Source organism: Mytilus californianus, unplaced genomic scaffold (genome assembly GCF_021869535.1).
Source record: "Mytilus californianus isolate M0D057914Y unplaced genomic scaffold, xbMytCali1.0.p SCAF_2, whole genome shotgun sequence".
Classification (NCBI taxonomy): Eukaryota; Metazoa; Mollusca; class Bivalvia; order Mytilida; family Mytilidae; genus Mytilus; species Mytilus californianus.
In genome coordinates, this window is record NW_026262668.1 from 112,379,868 (window position 1) to 112,388,729 (window position 8,862).

Consider the following 8,862-nt stretch of genomic DNA (forward strand, 5'->3'; position numbering starts at 1 on the left):
CTGTCAGTAATTGCGAGTACTCTCATATCTGTACGTAGTTTCTTTTCGTTTTTCGGATGTACAAGTATCCATCCAAGTCCACTCTGTTTTTTTGTTAGATATATTTCTATTTGTATCCATCTGATGAGTTAAGCCTTTTTCAACTGATTTTTAATGTAATAAAATTTGATAAAAATCTAAAGAGGCTAAACATTTAAAAGCAATAACTCTATATGGGGTCATTTGATGATTTCTGTCAATTTGACTTATTTGTAGATCTTATTATTCTGGACAATTAGACGGTTTAGATTTTTTCTTTATCTGATATAGTTTCAAGATAATAAGTGAAAACCGCGAAACTACCAAAAAAATGGAATTACAGGGACAATAACTCATAACCGGATTGCCCATTTTTTTTTTTTAAAAGGTGATAGACCTTGACCTGCTGATCAATTATATCTAAGTCAGATGTTCTCTAACTGTTTTAGTTTTTGAGATATAAGCCAACACCTTTTAAATTTACTAAAAATTGACATTCCAGGGGCAATAATTTCTAAATGGATTTTCAGATTTTTCTGAATATTCCACAGGTGATAAACCTTGACCTGCTGATATTGTTTATTTGAAAGATTTGCTCTTATTTCTAGTTTTTGAGATATAAACCAAAACCTGCATTTTACCCCTATGCTCAGCCCCTATGTTTAATTTTTAGCAACAGAGGCCATGGTCGATCCAATCCCCGAATACAATTTGTAAAGTAGATACCATTAGGAACATCCTGGTAAAGTTTGGTAACGTTTGGCCTAGTAGTTTCAGAGGAGAAGATTTTTAAAAAGTTGACGTCGACGGACGGACGACGACGACGGACGCCAAGTGATGACAAAAGCTCACATGGCCTTTGAGGCCAGGTGAGCTAAAAAGAACGACGCTTTGCTATCCGCCCACATACCCTCCCTATACGTAGTAGGGTAAACATACCCATGCAGCAACCCCACTGTCAAAAAACGGAGGATAGAGACAGCTTGTCTGACAGAATTTATATGAATCTTAAACATTTGCATTCTTATAATTTTAAACGAATCCACGAAGATTACGAAAATTGCTCAGTTTTCTTTTTAAAAAAAACACCGTTTAATCTTGTCATCATTCGATTCAAAGCGAGACAACTCCAGCAGGAAATATATCCCAGCGATAAGACTAACTCGAAATAATACCAGTCTGCAATCTAAACTTCTATTCCATTTTCAGTTGTATGTCCTGCATTGTTCCCTCTACTTTGAAACGAAAAAAAAGTATAAACACCAAGAGGTCGTACGGACACTTTACACTATACCAAAAAGAAAATAGTCAAAGAGTGGAATTGCCCTTCATACTTTGCCTATAATATATACGAGTGGAAGACGGCTTGATTTTCAATATCAACAGTTTAAGTGTCTTTGGAATTGCTTTTAGTAACAGCAAGAGTGGTTGTCTTATTTGTACTTTTTTGTCAATACCAGTGCCGTTTTATAAACATGATAAGTGGTTTTTTTTCTGAAATGTTTGATATTGTACGGCAGCAAAAAAATGCACTGTATAACAGTAGTTTCATTTACTTCCTACTGGGACTAAGACGGTGATCTATATATCTATTGGCCTTAGCTTTCATTGTGTAGATAGTGTGTCACACAGTGGTAGATTGTTTATATCATCCGTCTTGTAGTCAACGCTTTGACACTGACATTGTTTAAATAAATATACTTCCTGGGAAATGACTTGATGACTATCCTATGCCTTTTATGGCCTCATATTTCCCATAGTTTTCGAATTCTTGTTATAATTGATGATGTCCTGTATTGATAAATAGATAAATATACCAGTTTCAACAATTAACCCGAAAGTTATGTCTATAATAATATTTGCCCTCGCAAATTTGGGCCGGCTTGGAAGTTTGGCTGTACTTGTAGAAAACTTACTTGTATTACAAACGGAATAGCGCATCCTATAGTTTTTACGGTGATGTTGTTTACCGAGCCCGTAACTCTTATTGACCCGTTAAATAAACTTATTCTTAAAGGTTACCAATTCAACACTTTCTCTAAACATTGTTTTTATCAATATAAATATTAATTTTGTTATCAATAAAATAAAATCCAACTAAATATTATTGTTAAACATGCACATAGATACATTCACGATCCTACAGTCGGTCGATACCTATATTTTGGCTTTGCACAAGGTCATGTTTTTCTCGGACTGACAATGACGTCTTTACACTAAATCCATTGGATGTTGGATGTGTACTGATTGATATTTAATAGATACATAAATTTATTTGTTATTGCATTTGAACACGCTTTCAGTAACTGCGAGTTCTCTCAGATCTGTACTTTGTGTCTTTTGAGTTTTTGTTAGTTTTTTTGTGCTTTGTATCGAACTGATAAGTTTTAAAGTCCTTTTCAACTGATTTGTATATAAAAATAAGGAGTTGTGGTTTGATTTCCCATGAGATAACTATCCACAAAAGTTCAATGAAGTGGAAAAGCAGTTGAAAACTGAAGGGCTTAACTTATCAGATCTAAACAAAGCAGAAAAACGTCTAACAATAAAAGAAGAATGTGTCCATGGGACACAGATGCCCGCGTTTGTAAATATACAAGGTCAATGTACTATAATAGAGTGCGGAAACGGCAAATTCACCAATGTTTCCATTTATAAAGGGACATAACTCAAGAACGGAGAAGTGATGCCACCAAAATTCGAACTTAATCTGTGTTTGGTAGTAATAAGCATTGTATATAAGTTTAAGAGAATTTGGTTGTGGCAGAGACATATAAACGCATGTATATATGTCTCTGATTGTGGCAAAGTAAAGTTACGGCAAATTCGCCATTTTTTTCAATTTATTCCTAAAGAACGGTGAAAGTGAAGCCACCCAAATTCGAACTTTATCTGTGTTTGGTAGTAATAAGCATTGTATATAAGTTTAAGAGAATTTGGTTGTGGCAGAGACATATAAACGCATGTATATATGTCTCTGATTGTGGCAAAGTAAAGTTACGGCAAATTCGCCATTTTTTTCAATTTATTCCTAAAGAACGGTGAAAGTGAAGCCACCCAAATTCGAACTTTATCTGTGTTTGGTGGTAATAAGCATTGTAGATAAGTTTCAGAACATTTGTTAGTGGCAAAGTAAAGTGGGGAAACGACAAATTTGCCAAATTTTCCATTTACGAAGGGACATAACTCAAAAACGGTGAAAGTAACGCCATCCAAATTCGAACTTGATCTGTGTTTGGTGGTTATAAGCATTATGCACAAGTTTCAGAACATTTGATTGAGGAAAACTGAAGTTAGAGAACGGAAAACAATTTCGGGACGGTCGGACGAACCGTGACGGACAAGGGTATACTTTAATACCCGCGCACTCGTCGGGGGCATAAAACACAAACCGAACGTGACAGGGAATTGATACATCCCTTACAACAAAGAGACATCTTGACAGTACAGATCTGAGAGTACTCGCAGTTACTGACAGATAGTTCAAAGCCAATAACAACTGATAAAAAAATCATGCATTTAAGACTAAAATATCCATCAGTTCACATCAAACATCTAATGGATTTAGTGTAAAGACGTCATTAACAGTCAGAGAAAAACATGACCTTGTGCAATGCCAAAATATAGGTATCGACACATCGTAGAACCGTGGATGTGCATATGTGTATAACAATAATATTTAGTATGATTTTAATTTACTGATTAAGAATTCAATATTTATATCAATAAAAACAATACTCATAGATTTTTTTACTGTGTTAAATTGATATACTTTAAGAATAAGTGTATTTAAAGGATTGACAAGTTTACCCGGATCGTATCTAAATTTCTGGCCTCGGTGAACAACATTATCGGAAAAATTAGGATGTGCTTTTCCGTTTGAAATCAGTTTTCTACAGAAACAGCCAAACTTCCAAACTGTGGCCAAATCTTTTGTGTCTATGGATGAAATTAGTAACCGGGTTTTAAATTATTTGTGGTAACGAAATCCCCAACTTAATAATTTACCAGTAATACATAGATTACGTTCTTTGAAATCCAAAACGTCACTACAGACACAGGCATAGCGAACGAGTTGGGATACATAAAAACCGCAAGACGGTGCCAAAGGAACATCGCCAAAAAAGGAAAATTAACAATAGAGGAAGAAAAATCGTCCCTTATGTCGTAAAATTTTGTGTACATTTTCTTCGTGTAAAACTGAAATATCTCAATCTATGAAAGAACAGGTATTGCTGTTAATATTTGATTTATTTAAGTAAGTTCCTTTGGGTAAATTTCGGCAGTATATAGAGAATTCTTGATTATTTAACGAAAAAATATCATCAAGATAACCGTAAGAGTTGTTGAATTTATCAATTAAATGGAATTAAGACGGGTTTTCACCGAGTTTGGGCATACACTGTGATTCATAACAGTACAGGAACAAGTCTACTATTAAAGGGCATAAGTGTTGCCCATAGGATACCTACAACCAGAGACATATATACACATATATATGTGTGTATATATGAGGCGCCGTTTTACTATTTATTCCTTATTTTCTGATATCAAAAAATATTTCTTGTTATCAAAAAATTGAATTCCTGATATCAAAAAATGATTTTTTGATATCAAAAAATATTTCTTGATATCAGGAATTCAATTTTTTGATATCAAAAATTGCCTTTTTTGATATCAAGAATTCGATTTCTTGATATCAGAAAATAATCTTTATTTCTTGATATCAGAAATTCGATTTTTTGATATCAAAAAATCATTTTTTGATATCAAGAAATCCATTTTCTGATATCAAAAAATAGATTTTCTGATATCAAATATTACTAACGATATTTTGTTATCAAGAAATACATTTTCTGATATCAAAAAATGAATTTTTGATATCAAAAATTCGAATTCCTGATATCAAAAAATGATTTTTTGATATCAGAAAATAAGAAAAATATCAACGATTACTCCCTGTGTGTCAATAAAAGCATCAACGTTCACCAATGAGCTCTTACATTAAGTCTGGTTTTTCGGTCGTGTAATATATTATACGAAAGCATATATCAGAGTTCGACTTCATCAGTCTTAATATAAGAAGTTTTGTGTTTTTTGTGTTTCACATATTTATTATTTTAAGGTTTATAGTCAACAATTGTAAGTTCTCGCTTCTTTTATAAGCAATTATTGGTTTCCTCTGAAACAGATTTGTGCAGTCAGGTTTTTGCAAATATCAAGCCCCATTGTTTTGTTCATCGTGTTTTTAAATTTTTTTCCCGTTGTTTATGTTGAAGATTTAGTAAGTAAGTTAGTTCTGTTAAGTTTAAAAATAAGGAGATGTGGTATGATAGCCAATGATACAACTAGCCATTAAAGTTCAAATGAAGTTGATGTAAACAATTATAAGCAACCGTACGGCCTTCAACAATGAGAAAACCCCATACCATATAGTCGCCTATAAAAGGCCCCAATATGAAAAAGAAATAAACAACTCAATTTAGAAAGCTAAATGCCTTTATGATTTATAACAAAACAATTTACGTAAAACAAATATGGCAGACATCATTCGTAAATATAAATCAACATGCAGACTTCTTTACAAAGCACAAAAATGTCGGCATTCACCTCAAAATCTAACCAAACCTTTAAACAGACTTATTCGGAAAGGATATACCGGTAGTTACGGTACTGTTGTCAATTAGTCATTAATGATTGCATATTTTGGTATTAATATTGATTCACTCATAGGGTCTTTGCATCGGAAATAAACACATTTATTCTAAAACCAGTTGTGGGCATGATACGGTTTATGTTCTTCTTATATATTCTATGGTGGTATGATACTAAACTCATAACGGGAGGGATTGTACTGGATATTGTTATGATGATGAAGACATAATCTTTCAATCAGTTTAATTGAGGTCTGGAGCTGGCATGTCAGTAACTGCTAGTAGTCCTTTGTTCATTTATGTATCATTGTCATTTTGCTTAGTTTATTTTGTTACCTGTTCTGACATCGGACTCGGACTTCTTTTAAACTGAGTTTTACTGTGCGTATTGCTATGTTTTTCTTTATTCTACATTGGCTAGAGGTATAGGGGGAGGCCACGGTTGAGATCTCACAAAACATGTCTAACCCCGCCGCATTTTTTCGCCTGTCCCAAGTCAGGAGCCTCTGGCCTTTGTTAGTCTTGTATGTTTTTTAATTTTAGTTCATTGATATGTTTTGGAGTTTAGTGTGACGTCCATTTTCACTGAACTAGTACACAATTTTGTTCAGGATCCAGCTGAGGACCACCTCCGGGTGCGGGATTTTCTCGCTGCGTTGAAGACCCATTGGTGGCCTTCGGCTGTTGTCTGCTCTTTGATCGGGTTGTTTTATCTTTGACATCCCCCCCCCCCCCCCCATTTCCATTCTCAATTCTATGAACCAAGACAATGCACGAAACTGCAGGCTCCGGACTTGGAACAGACACGTAAAGAATGTTGCGGGATTAAACATGTTTGAGCGCTCAACTCTCCCCTTAACCTGGGACACTGGTGTTACATTACAACATAGTGTAAGAACAAACGTGGCAGGGTAACAAATACCAAAAGGCACAAATTACAGATGTGATAGTGACAACTAGTTCAAAGCCAACAACAACATAAAAAAATGCATGTTTTGTATTTTCAAAAGATTTGTCTATTTCGTCTTTTTACGAGACTGCTAGTATTTCTTATGAACCGCGTCTTCCATAAACCTTTTAAATACATATGAGCTTTTTCTGTGAAGCAATGAAAAGTTTCAGTAGGTTGGATGTACGTTTTCATCTCTAAAATACCTTCATTTTGGAAAAGTTTGTCTTTATATTGAAAGGATTGTCAAGAAATTTTCACTTCATTTTGAGAAAAGTGGTAAGTACAATTTAGTAGGGTATACATTTCGACTCTTCAAAATTCAAGAGTCTATCCTAAATTGAGGTAAATTATATGGTCTTCCAAATACCGTTTCGATTCCTAACATCACTGAAGAGATATTAATTGTCGAAATCCGGATATGGTGTACAAATTTTTGCACCTCATGTTTGCGGTATACCATCTTTTCCGCAAGTTTATTGTTTTCTGTTTGGTATTAAATTAATAATTAAGATCAATTTTGTTACATCTTGTGATCCGTTTATTTGGCAATCGCCAATGGCAGTCAGCAGGGTTTAATAACATCCGTTGTTCGACCTGTTAGTCAAATGCGTATTGTTAAAATATACTTTTTCACTTTTTTGATCTTTTGGAAAATGTTGTTTGTGCTGTATTTAGACCCCCTCTACCAAGAAATTTGTTTTGCATGCACACGTATAAAAATTGCGGTTTTTATCCAACGCAATCATAGGTTTGAACGTTGTTTTCAATTTAGACTTGTTTATGCATTGTATTAGATATATAAGGCGAAAAGATCGTGTATATCGCCAGTTGAACCTGAATATATTATCGAGCCATCGTATCTAAATCTTGAAAACATTTTCCAGTATGTAGTAAATTCTTAGGTCGACATATCCCGTCCATTCGGATTGTACGACACAAGAGTAAATATGTTTTATTTAGGAATAATTGTAAAAAATCTTCCATATATTGTCTTTTAGTGCATGGGTCTTGAATTTCGTAATAATTTTGATCAAACTGAAGATTAGTGTAAATACTTTTTTTGCTTCAAATATTGTTATTAAATAGCAGTTTTCCGGAGACTTTGAAGTCTTATTCATGTTTATAAAACTTGAAGTGTATAAGCATTTTTTTTTGTAACAAGGGACACAATGTCATCAATATAATGACCAATACCGTGTATAGTGGTACTCCACACTATAAAACAATTGGTCTACCGGGAACATTATTTCAGATATTTCCTGATGTTTGGCCTCACTGGTGAGCCTGAATGTTTTAAATGACACAGAGGGAGCCATCATTCATTTATTTCTTATTTTCTGATATCAAAAAATCATTTATTGATATCAGGAATTCGAATTCTTGATATCAAAAAATGATTTTTTGATATCAAAAAATCTATTTCTTGATATCAAAAAATCAAAAATATTTTCTGATATCAAAAATTCGAATTTCTGATATCAAAAAATCTATTTCCTGATATCAAAAAATGAATTTTTGATATCAGGAATTCGAATTTTTGATATCAGAAAATATTCTTTATTTCTTGATATCAAGAAATCGATTTTCTGATATCAAAAAATAGAATTTTTGATATCAGAAAATCATTTTTTGATATCAGAAAATAGGGAATAAATAGTAAAACGGCGCCTCATATGTATATATGTCTCTGCTACAACCTGTCGATAAACTTTATTGGCGAAACGTAAATAAATGTTGTCAAGGAGAACATTTACAGCTTTAATCATCTCATCACAAATCCAGTAAGTATATATAATCTATCCTGTGCATATTCATCTTTCTTATTAAAGAAAAAGGCTTTATATGAGTTGCAAAAAATAAATTTGCAATCGGATTTTTCAAACGACCATTTAATCAAACAGGAAAACTTTTGTTTGATAAGATTGTGTGGAAGTGTACTACAAAGAGTGGAAAAGTCAGAACTGTCAACCAAATCAAAAGGACCATCAAAAGCACGTAATTTAATTTGAACATCCAAAAGTTACTGATAAGTTCTTTGATAGTAGTTAAGAAATTAGTTAAAGCACTGACAGATTAGTAGACGAACACTAACTAGAGGCCAAAATGAAACAATATTTTATGGCTTTTTTGTGTAATTTAGGTAACCAATACATAATAGGGACCTTCAAATGTTCAGAGGTGGCCTTAAGCTGAGCTGTGGCAGTGACATGATTATTTAATATTTGCCTCTCTGTGGAG